Consider the following 22,678-nt stretch of genomic DNA (forward strand, 5'->3'; position numbering starts at 1 on the left):
TCAAGAGACCCAGTGTTTGAGTTTATGTATCTTTTGTATTTATTTTGTGCCTTAGATTAGTGCACCTAGTTAATTTCTAGATTACTGTGTAGTCCTGTTTCTTATGTCATCTTATGTCATGTTATGTCATCTCCCCTGTACTAAGTTTCCCTGATTCATGTGTCATGTCTGTGTGGTTATGTTTGGTTCCTTTTCTAGTCTGTCATGCGTGTTAGGCCTGTTAAGTTGTGTTGTCGTGTCTAAGTCTGCATGTTTCCTGTTTTATTTTGAAAAGGGTCTTGTGTTCTGTGTTCATGCGGTTAGTTTTACTCTTGCCTGTGCATAATTATGTTTATCCTAGTCAGCTGTTTCCTCATGTGTCTCCACTTCCCCTGATCACCTCATGTGTGTATTTAAGTCCTCTGTTTTCTGAAAGTCATTGTCGGGTCGTCTGTTATCCCCACCATAGTCATAGTTATAGTTATAGTCTTAGTCTTAGTCTTAGTCTTAGTCATAGAACTTCGTAGTATTTGTTTCTTAGTGTTTTTTTAGTTTGCTTAGGGTTCCTTGGTTAACCCCCTGCAATCATCCAAATAAAGGATCGCTTTCTATTTAAACTTGCAACACCTCGTCCACATCTACTTTTGGGTCCTGTTTCAAAAAACACAACGGTGCACCCCGCCGTGACAAAATGGGGCAAAATTAGGACTTGACAGGCTCAGAAAAGTCAAAAATAGTGAGATATCTTGCAGAGGGATGCAGCAGTCTCAAAATTGCAAAGCTTCTGAAGCGTGATCATCGAACAATCAAGCGTTTCATTCAAAATAGTCAACAGGGTCGCAAGAAGCGTGTGGAAAAACCAAGGCGCAAAATAACTGCCCATGAACTGAGAAAAGTCAAGCGTGCAGCTGCCAAGATGCCACTTGCCACCAGTTTGGCCATATTTCAGAGCTGCAACATCACTGGAGTGCCCAAAAGCACAAGGTGTGCAATACTCAGAGACATGGCCAAGGTAAGAAAGGCTGAAAGACGACCACCACTGAACAAGACACACAAGCTGAAACGTCAAGACTGGGCCAAGAAATATCTCAAGACTGGTTTTTCTAAGGTTTTATGGACTGATGAAACGAGAGTGAGTCTTGATGGGCCAGATGGATGGGCCCGTGGCTGGATTGGTAAAGGGCAGAGAGCTCCAGTCCGACTCAGACGCCAGCAAGGTGGAGGTGGAGTACTGGTTTGGGATGGTATCATCAAAGATGAGCTTGTGGGGCCTTTTCGGGTTGAGGATGGAGTCAAGCTCAACTCCCAGTCCTACTGCCAGTTTCTGGAAGACACCTTCTTCAAGCAGTGGTACAGGAAGAAGTCTGCATCCTTCAAGAAAAACATGATTTTCATGCAGGACAATGCTCCATCACACGCGTCCAAGTACTCCACAGCGTGGCTGGCAAGAAAGAGTATAAAAGAAGAAAAACTAATGACATGGCCACCTTGTTCACCTGATCTGAACCCCATTGAGAACCTGTGGTCCATCATCAAATGTGAGATTTACAAGGAGGGAAAACAGTACACCTCTCTGAACAGGGCAGGGATAGCTCAGTAGGTAGAGTGGTGGCCCCATGATCGGAAGGTCGGGGGTTCGATTCCCCTGAACAGCTACCCTGAGGTACCCCTGAGCAAGGTATCGTCCCTACACACTGCTCCCCGGGCGCCCAGTGGCTGCCCACTGCTTCACTGAGTGAATGGGTTAAATGCAGAGAGGGATTTTCCCCACGGGGACCAATAAAGTACACTTTCTTTCTAAAAAACAGTGTCTGGGAGGCTGTGGTTGCTGCTGCATGCAATGTTGATGGTGAACAGATCAAAACACTGACAGAATCCATGGATGCCAGGCTTTTGAGTGTCCTTGCAAAGAAAGGTGGCTATATTGGTCGCTGGTTTGTTTCTGTTTTGTTTTTGAAAGTCAGAAATGTATATTTGTGAATGTGGAGATGTTATATTGGTTTCACTGGTAAAAATCAATAATTGAAATGGGTATATATTTGTTTTTTGTTAAGTTGCCTAATAATTCTGCACAGTAATAGTCACCTGCACACACAGATATCCCCCTAAAATAGCTAAAACTAAAAACAAACTAAAAACTACTTCCAAAAACATTCAGCTTTGATATTAATGAGTTTTTTGGGTTCATTGAGAACATGGTTGTTGTTCAATAATAAAATTATTCCTCAAAAATACAACTTGCCTAATAATTCTGCACTCCCTGTATATCAAACTCAGCAAAAAAAAATGTTGAATGCTTTCTCCAATCCTACGCCGTTGTTGACATTTTGCATTTTCATAATCCTTCTTCAAGGGCACATGCCTACTAATCTCCTGTCCGCAAAAGGTTCTCTTGGATAGAAACTAAACTTGCAATCATCAATCTATTGTTATTTTGGACCACGCTACCCTAGTGATGAGAATGCGCATCTTTGGTGCCAGTCGCATATATGGCCAAAGGAGGATTAATCCTCTTTTACTCTCTCGCATGAAACATTAATGAATTTGACTAAATCTGAGATTAGAGACTTTCTTGAACAAAACCAAACCCCTGGGATGTCTTTTTCAGTCATATGGGAGCCACTGAAAGCCTGTCCTCGGGGCCAAATGATCTTTTTCTCAGCAGCAAGAAAAAAAGCTGATACTGAGCACTGGAAACAGGTATTAGATGATATTTTGCAGCTAGATATGAACTACAATCACCCACCATAGGAAAGCATCCTTAAGGAACGTCAGGCCCTCAAAAGGCAATTTGATCTTATTTCTACACAGAAAGTGGAGTGACTCATCCTAGAGTCTAGATGTACTTTCAATGAGGAGGGAGAAACATTGGCACAGTCTTAGCAAATCAAATACATCAAAAGTCATCCAAACAGTTCATCTCTGAAATAGCTGATGAACAGGGCCTACCGACCACGCAGAAATCAATTCCTGTTTCCAACAATTTTACTTTGATTTTATACACCCCAGAGTCAAGCCAAGATGAGTCTGCTATGGACACCTTCTTTAGTCACCTCAATATAACCACAGTTGACCCTAAACTGGTCACTGAACTCGAAAGTGACCTCTCCATCCAGGAGGTCTTGATGACGATTGGTGGAATGCAAAGCAGCAAGTCCCCTGGACTACATGGTTTCCTCTTTTGAAGAGGTTATTTCACTCATTCTGAAAAAGAATAAAGACCCTCCCCAATGTAGCTCACACCAGCCGATTTCACTGCTAAACAATGAGGCGAAGATTCTTGCAAAAATTTCATCACAGTGCTTAGAGGTTGTGTTACCAACAATCATTTCCACGGGCCAAACTGGCTTTATCAAAGGCAGATACTCTTTCTTTAATGTTAGACATGTCTTGAGTATAATTCATGACTCTCCCTCAACCGATACACATGAAGCCCTACTGTCACTTGATGCTGAGAAGGCCTTTGACCAGATGGAGTGGGACTACCTCTTCTATACTTCGAGCAAATTTGGCTTTGGCCCCGATTCATATCATAGGTTAAAACTCTTTACAATTCAGCAAAGGCAGCTGTTGGGTCTGCGCTTGCAGGCCCAGCTGGATCAAAGACTTATTCCCATGAAGAAAGCAAAACAAACAGCTCAACCTGTCACAGTTCTGGGGCGATTCGACCCAGCATTTTGAGTTTATTATGTTTTGGTTTATTTTTTGAATGATGGATGTTGTTGATGAATGATGTTCTTTATGTTTCTCTGGTGCTTTGTTGATTCTTATTATAATCTATGTTTCAGTTATTCTTGTTAAGAGATTAGTTCTTATGTTTGGTTTTTCTCTGAATTATGATTTGCTTGGGTTTTGAGTAGTGATTCATGTTTCCTGTTTTATTGTGAAAGTCTTTGTCTTATGTTAGTGTGTGCAGCTTTGTTCCCCCTGTCTCGTCAGCCCTGATCTCTCCCAGCTGTGTCTCCCTCCTGTTGTCCATTCCCTCATTATTACCCTTTGTATATAAGCCCTGTGTTTGCCCGTGCTCGGTGTTGCGTCGTACCCTCAGATCCTGCCTGTGTGGTCCAGTTAGTATTTTCATGTTTGGTTTCTGTTTTGTTGGTGCCAGCAATAAAGCTGTGGTTTTCAGTTATATTTCCGTCTCAGAGTCCTGCACTTGGATCCACATCTCCACCTGCCCGCACACAGAGCCCTGACACAACCGGTTTTAACTTGCAGCGCAAGGGAAGCCTGGTTGGAACCAGGCTCTTGGAGCTGAAAGCATATTCACCTGTTTCCAGCCAACTTCAAACTGACTCTGATTGCAGGCTCTTTTATTGACCACCGTGGTTTACACAAACACAGTCGAACTGGTTTAAACTGGTTACATAATGTAAAACCCATATAGTGTGACAAAAAAGCTAAGGAACTGTGTGTGTGTGTGTGGCTTCCTGCTGATCACAAAGGGTCATCTCCCCTCACCCTGTATATGGCTCAACTTTAATGGTTCACCATATACAAGTACAGGCGAGGCTCTAAATGGCCGGGAGTGAACATCTATGTAATTCCAAGATGGTGGCGCATGAACAACGCGAGGCTCAGTGTCTCTCCAGAATCTGCTATTTAGCGGTTTTTTATCTACTTTTAACTGGATTATTCATCCAGAATTGCTGTGCGTTGCTGACCTACAGCAGACAAGAGCTTCTGGACATCTGGACTCATAACTCCAACAGTTCTATCGCCGATCTCTGACTCATCCCAGAGATCTCCAGAACACCGGAGGCTGCCCACTCTCCCCGGCCGGGCGGAAGTGCACGCAGACGGCGCCGAGATCGTAAACAAAGGTGAGGTAGGCGCGGAGGGCTACGGGCTAAGCTAAAGCTAACACCACACCGGCTGCCTTTACCCACTTTGAGTTAAATGTATCAAGGCAAATGGTGAAAGAGGACTTGAAAACTGCTGTTTCAAACAAACTTGTGGAAGAAGGCCTGCTTCCTGTTTCTAAATCACCTCGTTTGCCAGTTCCTCTTGACAGGACCCCTAATGAAGGAGTGAAGCCTGCTGTGTTAAAGGAAGAAGGGCAAAACCCTGCTGCTGTGGAGCAACAAACGGTGGAAAATTTAAGCACTAATGGCTCACCTTCTTTTGCTGCTCCATCTTCTCCTCGTTCAAGACAAGAAGTATTACTCAAGGTACGTTTGGCTAAATTACAATTTGAGGCTCAGGATAAAGCCCAAGCTCGTCAGGCAGAGTTGGAACTTCGCAGGTTGGAGTTGGAAGCAGACAGAAAAGGTGTTAAAGCTGAAAAAGTTGGAGCTGGAGTTGCAGATTGAAAGGGAGGTCAGACTGCGTCAGTTGGAGTTACAGGCACAGACTTCAAGAAGTACTACTACTCAACCTAGTTCTGCAAATTCATCTGTTGGTGAAACAACCTCCTCCCATGTAAACCCATGTGGTTTCAATGTGAGTAAAAACATTGTGTTGGTACCTCCATTTCGTGAATCAGAAGTTGATACATATTTCAATGTGTTTGAACGTGTTGCTGCCTCATTGCACTGGCCGAGAGAAGTTTGGCCATTGCTTCTTCAGTGCAAATTGGTAGGCAAAGCACAAGAAGTCTGTTCTGCTTTGTCTTTGGAAGAAAGTTTGAAATATGATGTAGTGAAGTCTGCTATCCTTGCTGATTATGAACTTGTTCCCGAAGCGTATAGGCAACGCTTTCGCAATCACAAAAGAACAGCAATTCAGACTTTTGTAGAGTTTGCTCGTGAAAAAGCTACTCTTTTTAATAAATGGATAACAGCAAGTAAAGTTCTTGACTACAACTCCTTACGTGAACTGATACTGCTGGAAGAGTTCAAAAATGGCCTGCCAGAACGCATTGTTGTACACCTTAATGAACAGAAGGTTTCCACTTTGAAAGAAGCAGCTGTGATAGCTGATGAATTTGTGCTGACTCATAAAACTGTTTTTGTGCAGAAACGTGAAGTTACCACCAGAGAACCTCCCCCACAAAAGGATCCTTGAAGCCCACGACAGACTTTTGCTCCAAGGACTGAAAGGGAATGTTTCTATTGTCATAAACTTGGTCATGTTGTTGTTGAATGTCCCGCTTTGAAGCGCAAGAACCAGTCACCAAAAGGAGTAGGTTTAATTAAAACCATCCATGCTGAGAGAAGGGACCAAAGTGAAGGAGTTGATCCCTGCTTTTAACCCTTCCTCTTAGATGGCATTGTGTCATTGACTGGGAAGCCTGAGGATGAAAAACCCATTTGAATACTCAGAGATACGGGAGGGTCACGATCTGTGATTTTATCTGATTTATTACCCCTGAGTGACCATTCCTCTTGTCATGGTAGTATTCTGATTCAAGGAGTTGAAATGGGCTATGTCGAAGCTCTTTTGCATTATGTACACATCAAGTCAAAGTTGGTTAATGGCATCTTCTCTGTGGCAGTACGCCCCTCACTTCCCATAAAAGGGGTGCAGTTCATTTTGGGAAATGATATTGCTGGTGGAAAAGTGCAACCTGTTCCCGAAGTAACAAATGATCCAGAATCAAACTTGAAGAGCAACGACCTAGCAACATGTTTCCCCATCTGTTTTTCCTGCTTGTGTTCTCACCAGGGCTCAAGCAAGACTTAAAGCAGAAATTGATTTGTCAGACTCTTCGTTGGCTCAGGCTCTGGCTACAGATGATTTGCAAACCCTGGTTGATCTTAAAAGTGGCTCAAAGGATACTGCTGAGAAGTGGAAGGATCTACATCTCCCACAGTTAGACTTGCCAGTCACACATGAAAGCCTTGTTGCTGCTCAGAAGTCTGATCCCTCATTGACTAAATGCTTTACTTCTCTTTCTGAAACAGGAAATAAAAAGGCTTCTTATTTCTTGGAAGATGGGGTCTTGATGCGCAAGTAGACTGCCCACCCAAGTCTAACAGCGGACGTAAAGGGAACCTGTTCTGATGACTGTGACTGGAGCACTACTTATCAGATTGTTGTGCCTCTTGAGTATCGTCACTACGTAGTCTCCCATGCACATGAGCACCCTCTGTCTGGTCATTTGGGAGTTACAAAAACGTACAACAAGATACTCAACCATTTCTTTTGGCCAGGATTGAAGGCTGATGTAGTTGAGTTTTGCCGCACTTGTAAAACATGTCAGATTGCAGGAAAGCCAAACCAGACAGTTCCTATAGCTCCTCTTCATCCTATACCAGTACTTGGTGAACCTTTTGAATGTGTCATTGTGGACTGTGTTGGTCCATTGCCCAAGACAAAGAATGGTAATCAGTTTTTACTGACTGCAATGTGTACTTCGACTCGTTTTCCAGAACCTGTCCCACTCAGAAGAATAACTGCACCTTTGGTGATTAAAGTTTTGACAAAGTTCTTCACAGACAGACCAAGGAACTAACTTTCTGTCTAAACTTTTCAAGCAGGTCATGCAGAGTCCCTTGGGTTTAGCCCAAATGAACTAGTGTTTGGTCATTCTGTTCGGGGACCTTTGAAGTTGTTGCAAGAACAGTTCTTGTCAACAGACCATGTTGTGAAAACTAATGTTCTGGATTATGTTTCACAGTTCAGAGAGTGCCTCCATAAGGCCAGGTTGCCAGCTGCAGAAGCCCTCTCCTCTGCTCAGGTGAAGATGAAGAGTTGGTATGATAAAAAAGCCGTTCCTCGATCTTTCAATCCAGGTGACAAGGTTTTGGTTCTTCTACCAACTGCTAGCTCTGCATTGTCTGCCTGCTTCTGTGGACCATACCAGGTGGATAAGAAAGTAAATGACACTGACTATGTGATTAAAACACCAGATAGGAAGCGTAAAACACGCTTGTGCCATCTCAATATGCTCAAATCTTTTCATTCTAGAGCTGCCTCTTTCTGTGGCACCGCAGATAAGCCTGTGGCATCTCCGTCAGAGCCAATCTCATCTCCAGAAACTCTCTTGTTGAACTCTCCCTCAGGATTGAGGTCGAGCTTAGATGAAGACAGACTCAAACTTTGTGATGCCAGCTACCAGAATGCCAGAATGCTTAATTCTGAGGTACTGTCCCAGTTGTCTATATATCTGTCTCACTTGACCCGTGAGCAACAGTTGGACATTGAAAGGCTCGTCACCATTCATTTAACACTCTTTGGGGACATGCTTTCCCGTACTACTGTAATAGAGCACGACATTGATGTTGGGAATGCCGTGCCTATTAAGCAGCATGCTTACCGTGTGAATATGGCAAAAAGGGAAATGATGAACACAGAAGTAGACTACCTTCTATAGCATGGATTGGCTATCCCAAGCTATAGTCCATGGAGTTCTCCGTGCCTGGTTACGCCAAAATCAGATGGAACACCTCGCTTTTGCACAGATTTCCGCAAGGTAAATGCAGTAACAGTACCTGATTCCTTCCCACTGCCCCGTATTGAGGACTGTATTGACAGCGTCGGATCTGCTGCTTATGTGAGTAAGCTGGACCTTCTTAAAGGTTATTGGCAAGTACCTCTGACAGAAACAGCATCAGAAATCTCAGCTTTCGTAACACCTGATCACTTTTTACAATATACAGTCATGGCATTTGGAATGAGAAATGCTCCTGCTACCTTTCAGAGGTTAATGTCAACTGTATTATCTGGTGTGGCAAACTGTAATGTTTACCTTGATGATGTGGTCATCTATTCTTCCAGCTGGTCAGAGCATGTTGACACCTTAACCACTGTGTTCAAGCATTTAGCTGATGCTTCCTTGACCCTCAACTTGGCTAAATGCGAGTTTTGTAAGGCTACAGTGACCTACCTTGGAAAGGAAGTTGGGCAGGGCAAGGTTCGCCCTATCAGTGCAAAGGTTAATGCCATTCTTAACTTTCCTGTGCCAACAACACGCCGTGAGCTGTGCAGATTTCTGGGGATGGTTGGTTACTACAGCTGTTTCTGTAGGAATTTTTCTGAAGTCGTAACACCACTGACCAACCTGTGCAGCCCGAAGGTACCATTCATTTGGAGTCCCGAGTGTCAATATGGTTTTGAATGTGCAAAAGGTCTTCTGTCGAGTTCACCTGTTCTTGTTGCTCCAGACTTTTCTAAACCGTCTGAAAAGCGTCTGGACTTCTTTAAGTTGCTTTTCAAGCAACTTAAAGAAGTCCAGACGCTTTTCTTTGCAAGCTCCTTTGACTACGATGACCTGGATGACTGAGAACCTTCACAGACGTGTTGTTAGGTAGGTTATGGTTATAGGTTGTATATTTTGTTTCTTTGGAATTAGGTAAGTTTCTTTTATTTCTACGTCAGGGATGTTTTGTTTGTTATGTTGGCCTTGGCTCTCCCTGACGTTACACCTCGGTCTGAACCCACATCCCATCACCAGTATTAAATAAACCTTTTAAAATTACCATCTTGGCTCCTCCTTCTCTATCCACATTTATGTTCGTCCCTTCAACCCCCTAGACTAGCCAGGGGACATAACACTTACACTTATGAATGTGAATATATGACATAAATTGGTGCTTCTGGCCAGAGAGAGATAAGTGTGTTTTAAGCAGTGATGATAATAATGAAAATGTCTTAGTTTTGTTATTTTTAGGCGCAAAGCAGACCTGGATCAATTTTCCACATGCAGCAGTCGGAAGAAAGTTATAGGTTAACATCACTGGAAACGTTCAGGCCAAGTTTCTGGTTGAATTGTTTACAGCGCCATGTGTCACTAAACCTGACAAACGAGCTCTCACTCCTGGCTGAAGACAGAGAGTGCAGTTCCAAAAAGCAATAACATGGCAGTTAAAGAGAGACAGAGGAGAATGCAGGACAAAGCGGAAAGAGAACTGCCTGGTATTGGACTGTTGAAGTGGGAGAGGTCAACAGAGTGAGAGGAGCAGGTGAGAACACAGAGGAATGCTGTTGTTTAATGTGGGAAATCTAAATTTGGGTTAGCAAACCTGGGAAAAAGAAAACTGACTGCTTAAGGGTGAAAATTGTGAAAGAGTCTGAAACACTGAATAAAGAAACATATGCAAAACCACACACACAAACAGAAACTATATTAACCTTACTAACACTTATAAATACAAGGGAGCTCATGAAGATTAGACAACATCTTGAGCATGTGAGTCTGTTTATCATCTTGTCCAAGTTGCTTATTGTGATGAAAAGTGATACAAAGACCAGTGGACTCATAGCAAAGTAGTTAAAAAAAGGATCCAATTATAGCAGAGAAATGTGCATGAAAGGCAGCTTTGAGAACATGCCGTGGTGGATCTGCAGCTCCACTGCACAGACATCGATTAAACCTGACTAATAACTAGGGATGGGTACCGGTGTCCGGTGCCATGATGGTACCGGTTCTGACATAAACGGTAGTAAGCAGACCGAAAAGCAGTGCACATTTCGGTGCTTTATTTCGGTGCTTTTTTTTCACTGAGCTGTGATACACTTTAGATTCTAGCCAATCATTTTACGTTTCCGAGGATAGTAGGCAGGTCCAGGTCCAAAAGATGCAAACTCAGCAGCCTGCAACAAGTGCTTTAAGCTGATACTGTGATACTGTCAAAGGAGGTAACATCTCAAATCCGATGAAACACCTGGCGACGCATAGCGGGGTTTCTTTTTTGTTTTTTTTTTAAAGCCGAGAAATGCGCCGTATTTGATAGCTTGCTGCGAGACCTCACACCGTGCACATCTACTGCGGGTGGGTTGCCCGTTATCGGACCCGGAGCAATATCCCCCCAAAACCCGAAGAATGGAGTCCTGGCCCATAGCCCTGCCAGTGTAGCAGAAATGATGACGGATGATGACGGCAGCAGCAGCCGTTCTTCTCTGCGTGAGTAGCTTAATGTTGTCTGTGTGTAATTTTCGTTGAGTAGGCTCACCACGTTATTACATTAATGCATGTAAGGTGAACTAGCAAACATCATCATAGCTACATGCAGCTGTCTTCTTGTTTGATGGCAGATGCTCCCTTCACCCTGGCCAAAAAGGCTAAAATGACCAAAGAAAAAAAGTGGAAAACAGCTGAACATGAGAGGTTTTTGGACAAAGTTTGTGTTTTTTCCATTGTTTAAGCACTGCTTCCAGCCAAGAGTGATACCATATATGCCCCATAGCTGCAGAAAAGGCTAACACTGTTATCTTTTTACAAAAAAACAGCTGAACATGGGAGGTTTTTGGACCAATTTTGTGTTGTCCATTCTTTAAGCACCGGTTTGAGCACCGGCACCGTTTCAAAAGTACCGGTTTGGCACCGGTATCGGATAAAACCTAAACGATACCCATCCCTACTAATAACACACACACACGCAATGAAAATCAGCTTGCTATTTTTCATCAGTGTTAAAATAGCGTGAATTTTTTTTTTCTCTCTCTTCCCCCCTTCTCACCATCTCTTCTCCCCTTTGGTTTTCTTTCTTTCTCTCCCCCTCTTTCTTTCATTCTTTCCCCCTGTCCTATCCCACAGTTATGTCTGTCCCGTTTGCAACTGAAAATAAAATAAATTCATAATTATAATAAAGGTCAACCAAATGGACCAATATGGCAAGGCCATGATGATCCACTTGGTAAAATAAATCCGCTTGGCATCTTTCTTGGCCTCAAGACAACAATTCTGATGGCTATAGATCCAAACGGGACACAAAAAAAAAAAAAAAAAAAAAGCGTGAATTTAACACACTTAAACCCTGAAGTTGAGGAATAATAATAAAGTTGAGGTTTTAATAACGCCTAGGTAAGATATCATATGTTAATGAACCTATGCATATTCTATTTATATTTTTCTGCACAATGCTGTGTTAGTCTGTGTCCCACTCGTATGTATAGGCAGGGTGTGGGTGTGTTCGTGTATGTCTGCGGGTGTGGCTGGAGGATTGAGCACAGCCAGCTGCAGGCCTGATGGGTGTGGCCCTGTGGGAGGACTGGCCACACGTGAAGTTCCTGCCACACCTGTTGGTGATCAGGGCTCGTCGGGGGAGCTACTTAGGAGAGTGTTGGAGCTCCCACCGGCACGGGATCATTGAGTTATCGTACCAAGTTAGTGTGTGTCAGTATATGTCAGTGCTGTTTGTATATGCCCGCCGAGGGTTAGTGTTGACGGCTACTTCTATGGTTTCCCTGCAGGAGGAAGAGTGGTCCAGAAAGGCAGCACGCATGGGGTGTGCGGAAACACAACAGCGGGGAGCACGAGCACAGACGTCGGAGGGAAGCATGCACACGGGGTTCAGAGGAGCAACGGGGAGTTATTGTCTTTACAGCTTTTCACTGTAAATAAAGAGCACTGTTTGCATCGCAGAGTCTGCGTTTTGGGTCCTCCTTTCCCCACATCCCCACGGTCTGCCAGCCAGATCGTGACAAGATCAAAGTAACTTGTGCTCTTCCTGCTGTTTCCATTTTGATGGCAAGAAGAAGAATGCTTGGTCTCGTCTGTGTAAAACGACTACAAGAAGACAGCTCCTTGGAGGACAGGACCAACTTCACACCCGATCAGATCTGCACCCTGTTAGACCTCTGCCTCACCACTACATATTTCACATACAACGAAGGCTTTTACAGACAAAAACATGGCTGTGCCATGGGCTCCCCCGTGTCACCTATTGTAGCCAACCTTTACATGGAGGAAGTTTTTTTTTTTTTTTTTTTTTCTAAATGACATCAGAAACAGCAGTATGCGACATTACGTGATGGCAGAGCTTCAGTTCATCCTTTGTCATTTTTTTTTTTCTTTTTTTTTTTTTTTTTAATAAATAGGACAGGGGGAATGAATGAGAGAGAGAGGGTGAGAGAAAGAAAGAAAACCAAAGGGGAGAAGAGACGGTGAGAAGGGGGGGGAAGAGAGACAAAAAAAAAAGAAAAAAAAAAAACTCCTGGGTCACCTGTATGGAGAAAAAACAAACAAACAAACAAACAAACAGAGGAGACAGCAAACAACAAAGAGCAACATAATAATAGAGAAAACAAAGCACCATCACAATAAACTAGCTAGTCATAGATATCAGTATTTACTAAGTAATAAACGATATTGTGCAGCACGCAAGATAGACAGCGCACAGTGTGCTTTGAGGCAGCAGCCAAGAAAGCTTTAGTCCGCGTCTGTGAATACCCATGTGTGCATACCTGTGTGGATCAGCATGCTTGCATTCCAAAGGTTTCTCCATGTAATGATCTGCTAGGGAGTGTGGGGGGGCCACAGCCCCGTCCTCCAGGGTGTGAAGCGGGTATGGAGGAGATCAAAACTCCAGACATCCAGAGACCCCCAGAACACAAGAGACCATGGAAGACCAACAGAGGGGCAGCCGCGCCACTGTCCCAGTAAGAGCTGAGGAGAGTCCCAGATGAGGGCTCGCCCAGCAGCCGCGGAGCAGAAGTCACGCGCCCGTGAGCTCCGCCGGCCCCCAGCTGCGCCTGAGTGACCGAGCCCTAGGCCGAGAGGCCGGGGGCACCCCACCTCCAAAGGGGCCCGAGCGAGCCCCAGGCCCCAGGCCCCGACAAGCGGCCGCCAAGGAGTGAGCCGGTGTGTACCCGGACGCCCACCCCCAGACACAAAGAACCACCAACACACCGACACCTGAGGGAGTCCGCCACCGGCAGGGGAAGTGGTGGTGGGTGGAGATAGGCCTCCAAACCTTGGAGGGCCTGAGGTGTCCCCAGAGAGGTGGCGTCTGATACCCAACCTGACATATAGACACAGACATACAGGCACACACAGACACAAACATCTATTCCCACCCTCATGCTCTCATATGCACTCACTCCACACTCAACCAACGTGGAGACAGACATAAAGAGACGCTGTACACACAATCACACTCCCCAAGCGTACTCTACAAACCGGGTCTAGGTACCCTTGCCCCTGGAGGGGGGAATTGCACCCAGACCCAGGTGGTGTTACCCTTTTCCCTGCGGTGGGGAGAGGCAGACCACCCCGACTCCGCAGCAGCAGGGAGGCCCCACACCCCAGACCGCAGTCGGACGGCCAACTCCTCCTACTAGCCCTCCCGCTCCAGCAGGCCGCAGAGAATGGGGGTGGGAGAAGACTCCAAACCTCCCTCCACCCGCTCATTGTAGTGTTGATGCATATGTGTTCTAAGGTGCAATTAAAACCCAGGAGGGCATGGAGCTACCTGCCAAGGAGCAGCAGGTAAGCGCATAGTCCCTCCTGCTAACCCTCAATGACTAAGTGTATTTAAAATTGAGAGGTGGGCAACGACGTCAGGGGTGAGGTATACACCCTGATGGTGATTTGGACTCCGTGATTGTGCCCACCCCCAAGATCCTATATGTATGTGTAATGAGAGTGTGAATAATGTGAATGTCTAAGTTGTGGGATAAAATGGACATGGAGGAAGTTGAAAGGAAGGCTCTTGGCTCTTTCAAAGGAAGAGTACCCAGCCACTGGTACAGATATGTGGACGACACCTGGGTCAAAATCAAGACACGAGAAGTGGAATCCTTCACTGCGCACATTAACGCTGTGGATAAAAACATCAAGTTCACCAGGGAAGACACAAAGGACAACTGTTTGCCTTTCCTGGACTGCGCTGTGCACATTGAAGAGAACGGCAACCTCAACATCGAAGTTTACCGGAAGCCCACACACACGGACCAGTACCTCCTCTTTGACTCCCATCACCCTCTGGAACACAAACTTGGAGTAATTAGGACCCTACACCACCGGGCAGAACATGTTCCCTCTAAGCCTGAAAGAAAAAAGAAGGAACACACACATGTAAAGGAAGCACTCAAAACGTGCAGCTATCCTAAATGGGCGTTCTTAAAGTCAGCAAAGAGGCACAGAAAAGAAGACCAGACACCAGCGAGGGAGGATAAGAAGGACAGACGCAACAACATTGTCATCCCCTATGTAGCCGGTGTATCAGAAAAACTCAGGAGAGTTTTCTCCAAGCATGACATCCCGGTGCATTTCAGACCCAGCAACATGCTCAGACAAAAACTGGTTCACCCGAAAGACAAAACGCCAAAATACAGACTTAACAATGTGGTGTATGCTGTACAGTGCAGCGAGGAATGCCCAGACCTCTACATTGGAGAGACCAAACAGCCACTTCACAAGCGCATGGCACAACACAGAAGAGCCACCTCCACAGGACAAGACTCAGCAGTCCATCTGCATCTTAAGGATAAAGGACACTCTTTGAGGATGCCAATGTTCACATTTTGGACAGAGAGGACAGATGGTTTGAAAGAGGAGTGAAAGAAGCATCTATGTCCACTGTGAGCGACCATCTTTGAACAGAGGCGGGGGTTTACGACACCAACTCTCTGCCATCTATAATCCAGTTTTGAGATCCCTTCCCAGACGCCTTAACGCCCACTCACATCCTGGGCCATCTGATCTCAGGAATTCGCATGATAAGGTGGGGCCAGGTTTCACAATGAACACACCCGAAACTCTGGCTGATTGGGATCCACACCCAGTTTCACACCTTGGCTCAGGCGATTAGAGGATCATCAGGGGGTCCTTTTGTCCCTCTGTGGGGGGTCACTCCCACTAGGTTTATATCTGGGACTCTCCACCATTTGACCTTAGAACTGAAGAAGCTTCTCGGATGAGAGGTGAAACGTCTTCAAGTAACTTAAAGAAGTCCAGACGCTCTTCTTTGCAAGCTCCTTTGAATGCTTGGTCTCAGTGGACAGTAGCCAATCACACTTCATGTGGTTTTAAAAGCAACATGTAAATTCTCAACAACAACCAAAACACTGATCAAATCTTTGAAATATGTATTGTTGTTGTGAGATGTGTAAAATTAGTGCATGCTAGGGTTTGTTATTGAAAATAGTTCAGTTGTTTTTTCTATTTTAATGACCACCTACACCCCACAATACTCTTTTAAAACGTTTTGTTTTCAGATTCTTTCTTTTAAAATCTATCAAGTGCCTGTTAATTAGTCTTACATGAAAAAATTTGAAATCAACTTTTATAGGATTTTATTACAGCAAAGGCTATTGATTTCTGATCAGACCCAGAAGCAGGTTTTGTAATTTTAGTTGAACACCAAAAAAATTCAAGTTATATTTGTTTTATACACAGAGACATGAAGTGAGACTCTCAGCTTTTGAAACTGGTCAAACTGGATCTGCTGTGCAACAGCACAGTCTGAGTAACAGGATTCTCCACTGTCACATCATGACATCCTTGGAGGAGAGCCAACAGTTTGTGACAAAGTATAATCTACAAAAATGAATATAAAGACCCGGAGCTCTGAGTCTCTCCTCTCTGCCTCCTCCACAGACTGATGGAGGCAGGAAAAGCTGCCTTCAGTCATCAATAAGTGGATCCACAGTAACAACGACTCTGAGTTCAGCTGCTGACCATCAACTTACTCTACTTCTGCATCACAGGTGAAGAACTAATGCTGAACTAAGCTGCACAAAGCTGATGTTAGCCAGGAAAACATTACAGAATGACTTTAATGGAGAGACCGGAAATAATAACACACAGTTTGTTATGTGAAGAAATCAAACATGAGCTGAACAAACAGTAAAGTTCCTAAAGAGAAACTGTTAAAGGATGAAACAAAACAAACTTACATTTTCTTCAACCACAGACACGAACAACAAGCTACACTCTACATCTGGATACTAAACATAGATGCACAGGTGAGCTGCTTCCTGGAACGAGGCGGGACAGGTGGGAGGGGCTTGACATGAACAATCGAGTTCATTTAACTCAGGGGTGTCAAACTAGAGGCTCGAGGCCCGGTGTCCTGCAGGTTTTAAATATCACCCTGGGTCAACACACCTGAATCAAATGATTAGTTCATTACCAGGCTTCTGGAGAACTTAAAGACACGTCAAGGAGGTAATTTAGCCATTTAAATGAGCTGTGTTCGATTAAGGACACCTGCAGGACACCGGGCCTCAAGGCCTGGAGTTCGGCACCTGTGATTTGAATGAACACTAGAACATTTGTCTCCTTTCTTCGTGGTTCATTGCTTTAAATTTGCATTTAATGTCTCCATGTGTGCCTCTGTTTTCAGATGCGACTGCATTCTGCCTCATGACTACAGACTTGACACTTCCATGTTCACTACAGACCACAGTTTGTCATGCACACATAATGAATGGACAAACAGCTGTCATTTTAACTTATTTACAACCTGCTGCTTAAAAATATCATCTAATTAATATATTTATTACTTCATAATCAGACTATGCAATGACAGCAATTTTATCAAAGATAAAAAAGAAAAATTATTCATGAAGCAAAATCACATCAGTATGACATTTTTAATGGATCCTGATCCTTGTCACTTTACTGACTGTATTTGTTTATTGTTATTATTATTATTATTATTATTATTATTAATAATAATAATAAAAGTCAAGTTTTGTCTCCTGCGCAAATCCTTACCATATCATGGTGGAAGGGTTTGTGTGTCGCAGCGATCCCAGAGGCTATGTGCTAGTTGCTAAACATTTTTAATTTATTTATTAAACCTTTAACTTTTATTTCAGCCACATGTCAAATGCAATCAAAGTGTCTGACCTTTAAAGAGCTCCAACTTTTAAGTTCATCAGTTTAAAAAAAACTTGAAGCAATCGGTAGCCTTAATTCTTTTTATGGTTTGCCAACATATTCTGGTTTACTGTGTGAGAATCAGAGCTGTTTTTAATTATGTTGGGTGTTTTCAGCCAGTTAAACATTCTTCCATGGACGTTTCAATCACCAAACTCGAAGAACTAGTAACTGCATGCAGCACAGTTTCAGTTTGCAGCATTCCTTCTTTGTGAAGCATCAATAGTAACGACATGTTATTTAACAGAGCTGCATAAAGACTACCAATTCAAATCAATTCACTTCAATTTTATTGAAGAGATCATGGCACTGTAAAAACATGAAAACATATTACTGTAATACTCAACTGCGAAATGTTAAAAAAATCCAATAATATGAAATCATAAATGAGGAATAGTGATGCTACTGTATTATGAGGTGTCTTGTGAGTCCTACCTCTAAAAATGAATAGTCTAGACTTTAATGACAGAGCATAATTCAGACATCACAAAGTTTCTCACACTACAGAATAAAATGAATCCCACAGACATGAAGGAATATTTGTGCTTTTATGCAGAGAGTCAGCATCAGCTCTCTGCTCTGTTTCACATAATGTTCATGCAAATCAGAGGTGTTTTTAATGAGGTTTTAATGATCATCCATGGAACCACCAAACTAGAAAAACCAGTTACTGCATGCAGCAGAGTTCCTATTCTTTGTGAATCATCAACACTAATAACATATTATTAAATAGGACTGCACAAGTACAAAGAGTCTGACTCACACCTGAACAATAATGCTGTGTGACACCTGCCCTGCTCGTATCAGTTTGAGTCCAAACAGAAATGTGGTCACATAACTGACGAGGCCAACGTGCAAAGATGAGTGTCTTCCTCGTCTTCGCCTGTCAGTGTGGAACTGACTTCTCCTTGTTATCAAATTTGTGAGCAGCAGTTGGAACTGCCACATAAATTAATGTTCATCAGTCTGTTTGATTCCAGCCAATCAATAATCTATAATGATGTGGATTTGTCTTCAAACACGAGTGATCCAAAATTTGTCCTGAGATAATCGAAGAGTCCTCCAAATGCGGCAACAAATGCGTCCTCCTTTTCCCTAGATTTGAAGGATGGGTCGGGTGTATGCTTCGTGGCCTACCATATGCCAGGATTCATTGCGGATCGTGCTCTGGTGCTAGCGACCAGAAAAACGCAGAAGTAAGGGCGAGGATATAACGAAGGCTAGATTGTCTAATTTCACAGCCGCTCACTTCCAGCCTAAAGAATAAACAGACTCTATTAAGAAGATTTATTAATCAATTTCATTTTTCTTAAACTCTTCTGTGCTTGTCAAAATCCTTCCATCTAAGGAGCCTGGAAAGAAAAGCATCTGGACTTCTCTAAGTTTCTTGAATATGTTTCCTGTTGGAGTCAAATTGTTAAATGTTGTTATTGTGTTACTTAAATTTGTAAGTCTTAGTTCAAGCAGCCTGATCAAAGGCATTCCTTTGTCTCTGACCACCTCTCCAGCCAGTTTGTTGGTGGGGGAGGCTGCAGTGTTTTATTAGGGATATCTATGTGAGGGTTCTGTTTGTTGCTTAGTAAACTTCCTGCTTTTATGATCCTTTTGTGGGAAGGAGATCACAGAAACACACCCACAAAAACAAACATACACTCAAACTCATACATGCACACACCCACACACACACATTGTCGCACATACATACACCTGCACACACATACACACATATTGCCTTGTCTTTTGTAGCCATAGGGGGTTTTACAATGGGAGGTGCTTAAGTGTGTTGTAACTATTTTCAATGAAAGGCGGCAAGCGGAGGCCAGAGTTGAGGTCGTCTGTGGTTGGATTCAGAGTGCTTTCCTGAGACACCAAGCGGGCATCCCTTGCTAGCAAGTAAAAGATGTTCGTCTTGATTGTCATTAACAATTCACTTCAATTTTATTTATATAGTGCCAAATCACATCAAAAGTCGCCTCAAGGCACTTTTTATCACACCCCAAGATTTTGAGTCACACTTTAATTCAACCCGTACACAAGATTGACTTAATTTCAGATAAATAAATGTTCAGCTCCATCAGTTTCTGTTATTCATTAATTGTTGTTGTGTTTGAAATAACATCCAATAAAATGTTGACCAAGTTGATTATGTTCATTACAATGTGCAGAGATTGGCTAACCTGACCAGGGAATGCAATAAACATTACTGACAGATCAGTCGGTGTTAAAGTCACTTTTAACAGTCCAGAGTAGGATAGCATTGGACATCCTCAGGGTGGAAAAGGGGTTGGTGTGACCAAGGTGTGGTTTGGCTGTTGTACGTATATTTCAAGTGATACAGCTCCAGATGGGCCAGTTACCAGGGCATGGAAAGACGACAGACATTATCAAATGAGGAGAAGGAATTTTCTGGGATTGAAGATCCTCTGGGTGACTGAAACATTCAGAAAATAAAAGTTATCATTTTATGATTAATTGGTACTTGACTGATAATTGGCCATGTTCACAGCTGTATTGACTCGTGTGGATATTGTCTATCCCAAGTTTGAGAACTCTAATTAACAGACTGAAAACAGCGACACTAAGGGAAGAACATGCAGTGCCACCCTATCAGATGCCAGTGTCGGTTGGGCTTGGTGATGAATCAGTGCGTTTCCATGAGGAGGCAGGCTGATGGTCTGGAAGACCCAGTATCTGACCAACTGAATGGGGACGACAGCTGATTTAGCACTGACTCGACTAAAAGACCCCACCCCAGTTAAGAGGGAAAAGCTGAAAGTCTAAGTGTCACACTGGAGGGGAACTTGTGGGACAGCAGGCTGAACGAAACACACGTTAAAACGTGTGAAAGGAGGGAGTGTTGGGATTGAAAACGTTTGATTTCTCTTACTAAAATAAGCAGTTATAATTATTTTGATACACACATTGCAAATGTGCTCATTCGAGTTGGCACTCAGTCTTTTGAAGGTCAGACGCTTTGTTCGGAGTGACTGTCCAGACTGATATATTGTAAGACATGACCTAGAGTGCAGAGGGGTAATTGCAAACACACTTGCACACATAGATAATGGTAAATGGCCTGCATTTGTATAGCGCTTTTCTAGTCCCTAAGGACCCCAAAGCGCTTCACACTACATTCAGTCATTCACCCATTCACACACACATTCACATACTGGCGATGGCAGCTACATTGTAGCCACAGCTGCCCTGGGGCGCACTGACAGAGGCGAGGCTGCCGGACACTGGCGCCACCGGGCCCTCTGACCACCACCAGTAGGCAAACACGGGGTTAGTATCTTGCCCAAGGATATTTGGCATGCAGCCAGGAGGCAGCCTGGGATCGAACCACCGACCTTCTGATTAGTGGCTGACCTGCTCTGCCACCTAAGCTACAGCCACCCCAAATAATAAGTAAAATAGGTCCCTGGGTAAAAGAGTTCCGAACATGATACTCTAAACCAACTTTGAATCACTAGAAGAACAATGGATAATAGCATTAGATTATCCTGACCTTTTTTCTTTTCTGTCTCTTACAGAGTAGGGAACAGACACCAGAACAGGTCACGGAGATATGAGGATGCTTCGGAGCAGACACCAAGACTGCCATGTCCATGTGGGAGGAAGATAGCTGCTATGTTTTGGCTAACTATATAATGTTGTACAGCCCGCACAACTGCTGGTTCACATAGAGGTCCACGGCGCTTGGGAACAGATTGGGGAAACCTGCAGTCAGCTGAGACTGAAGAAGTCACTTGGATGAGTGACGAAACGTTTCTCCCACAAAACGCTACGTCCAGATGAACAGAATCAACTTTTGGAGAACAATGGATGATATATCGAGTGCGGGAGAGAGTATGAGCGTGCAGCGTTTAAAGCGTGGAAGTACTGACCTTACTTTGAGTTTGATTCCATAAAAAGTGACAAAAACATTAGTGTCCGTTGTGCGTGGGAAGAAAACTTCTTTTTACAGCTAAAAAAACCCCTAAACTTCCAAACAAGCACCGAGTGCGCTACGACGGAATGGGAGATTCACAGAGAAACTCGCGGATTCTTGAACTGACCGCTGCGGCACACCTGCACTAGGGCAAACATCCGCCTACCCACTCCTGCTTTACAGGTGAAAATAGAGCAACAGGACCGCTAGTCTTTGACTTTATTTATTTTCTGCTGTGTTTTACTTGCATCTATTTGAAAGAGTGAGTGTAAACACAAAAAAAATATATATTTTATGTGCTGGAATGTGCAGAAAATAGGTTTAAATATTAAACAAATTTCTTCCAGTCAGAGAATGTTGCATATAATTAAATCTTTGCTTGATGCATAAAGTTAAAAGATTAAAACTAATAAAACAAGTTTAAAAAGAGACTTTTCCATTTGATTACATTTTGTATGATGGATTATGCAGAAAAAGTAGAATTGGGCTGAAAGATCTATCGCTCTATCACCTCTTCAGGTTGTAAATCATGTTTTTAAAAAGTAACTAAGTAACAAAGTAATTAATTACTTTTTAAAATAAGTAATCAGTAAAGTAACAAGATTACTTTTTGGGGGAAATAATCAGTAGTTAGTTATTGATTACTTTTTTCAAGTTACTTGACCAACACTGCTGATGACTGTCAGATCTATGTACCTCTAAAGAAGAAAGGCTCATCCCATATGGAAAATATATATATAAATCTTATAAAGTTTGTATCTGTCTTGTGTGAAACTTTTATGAAAAGCATACGGTAGTGATGTGACGTTCTGTATCGAGGCTTCGAAGCTTGTGTCGAGTAATTGAGGGGGCGTTTCCGCGATGCGCGTATCGAGGCTTGCTTCATTTATGGGAGGAGCTGAAAATGATGACGTCCGAAGCCTCGCTGCCCGGCTGTACCACGTGACTGGTTCATGAAGTGGTTCGAACTTTGCCGCGAGCTATGACAGCGATATAAACCCCCCAGACTGGAGAGTTGTTAGTGAGAGTTTGGAGACAGTTTGGAGGTTTATGAGAGTGAGGAGAAAAAGTCAGGAGAGAATGGAGCCAGCTAAGAAGAGGAGGATGTCCTCCCCTGTGTGGGAACATCTTGATCTTATTCCTCCCAACAAGGTATGTAAATTTCTACAGAAGATGTATTTTCATAATACTGATGCTGCAATACAATTTATGTTAAGCTGTCTGTACTTTTGTACAAGGTGAAGTGTTTGCTCTGTGCCAGGGAGCTGGGATATAAC

At 43.4% G+C, this 22,678-nt stretch overlaps 1 protein-coding gene across 1 annotated transcript in view; it reads right to left on the bottom strand.

Annotated features, from left to right (window-relative positions):
* The window catches only part of LOC113009816 (cytidine monophosphate-N-acetylneuraminic acid hydroxylase-like), a 51,137-nt gene extending 34,511 nt beyond the window's left edge, over positions 1-16,626 (bottom strand). Inside the window, exon 1 of the mRNA XM_026148393.2 lies at positions 16,483-16,626. The gene's annotated coding sequence lies outside the window, so the exon portion shown is untranslated. The remainder of the gene's footprint in view (positions 1-16,482) is intronic.
* Between the last annotated feature and the right edge of the window lie 6,052 nt (positions 16,627-22,678).

The sequence above is a fragment of the Astatotilapia calliptera genome, chromosome 3 (genome assembly GCF_964374335.1).
Source record: "Astatotilapia calliptera chromosome 3, fAstCal68.1, whole genome shotgun sequence".
Lineage (NCBI taxonomy): Eukaryota > Metazoa > Chordata > Actinopteri > Cichliformes > Cichlidae > Astatotilapia > Astatotilapia calliptera.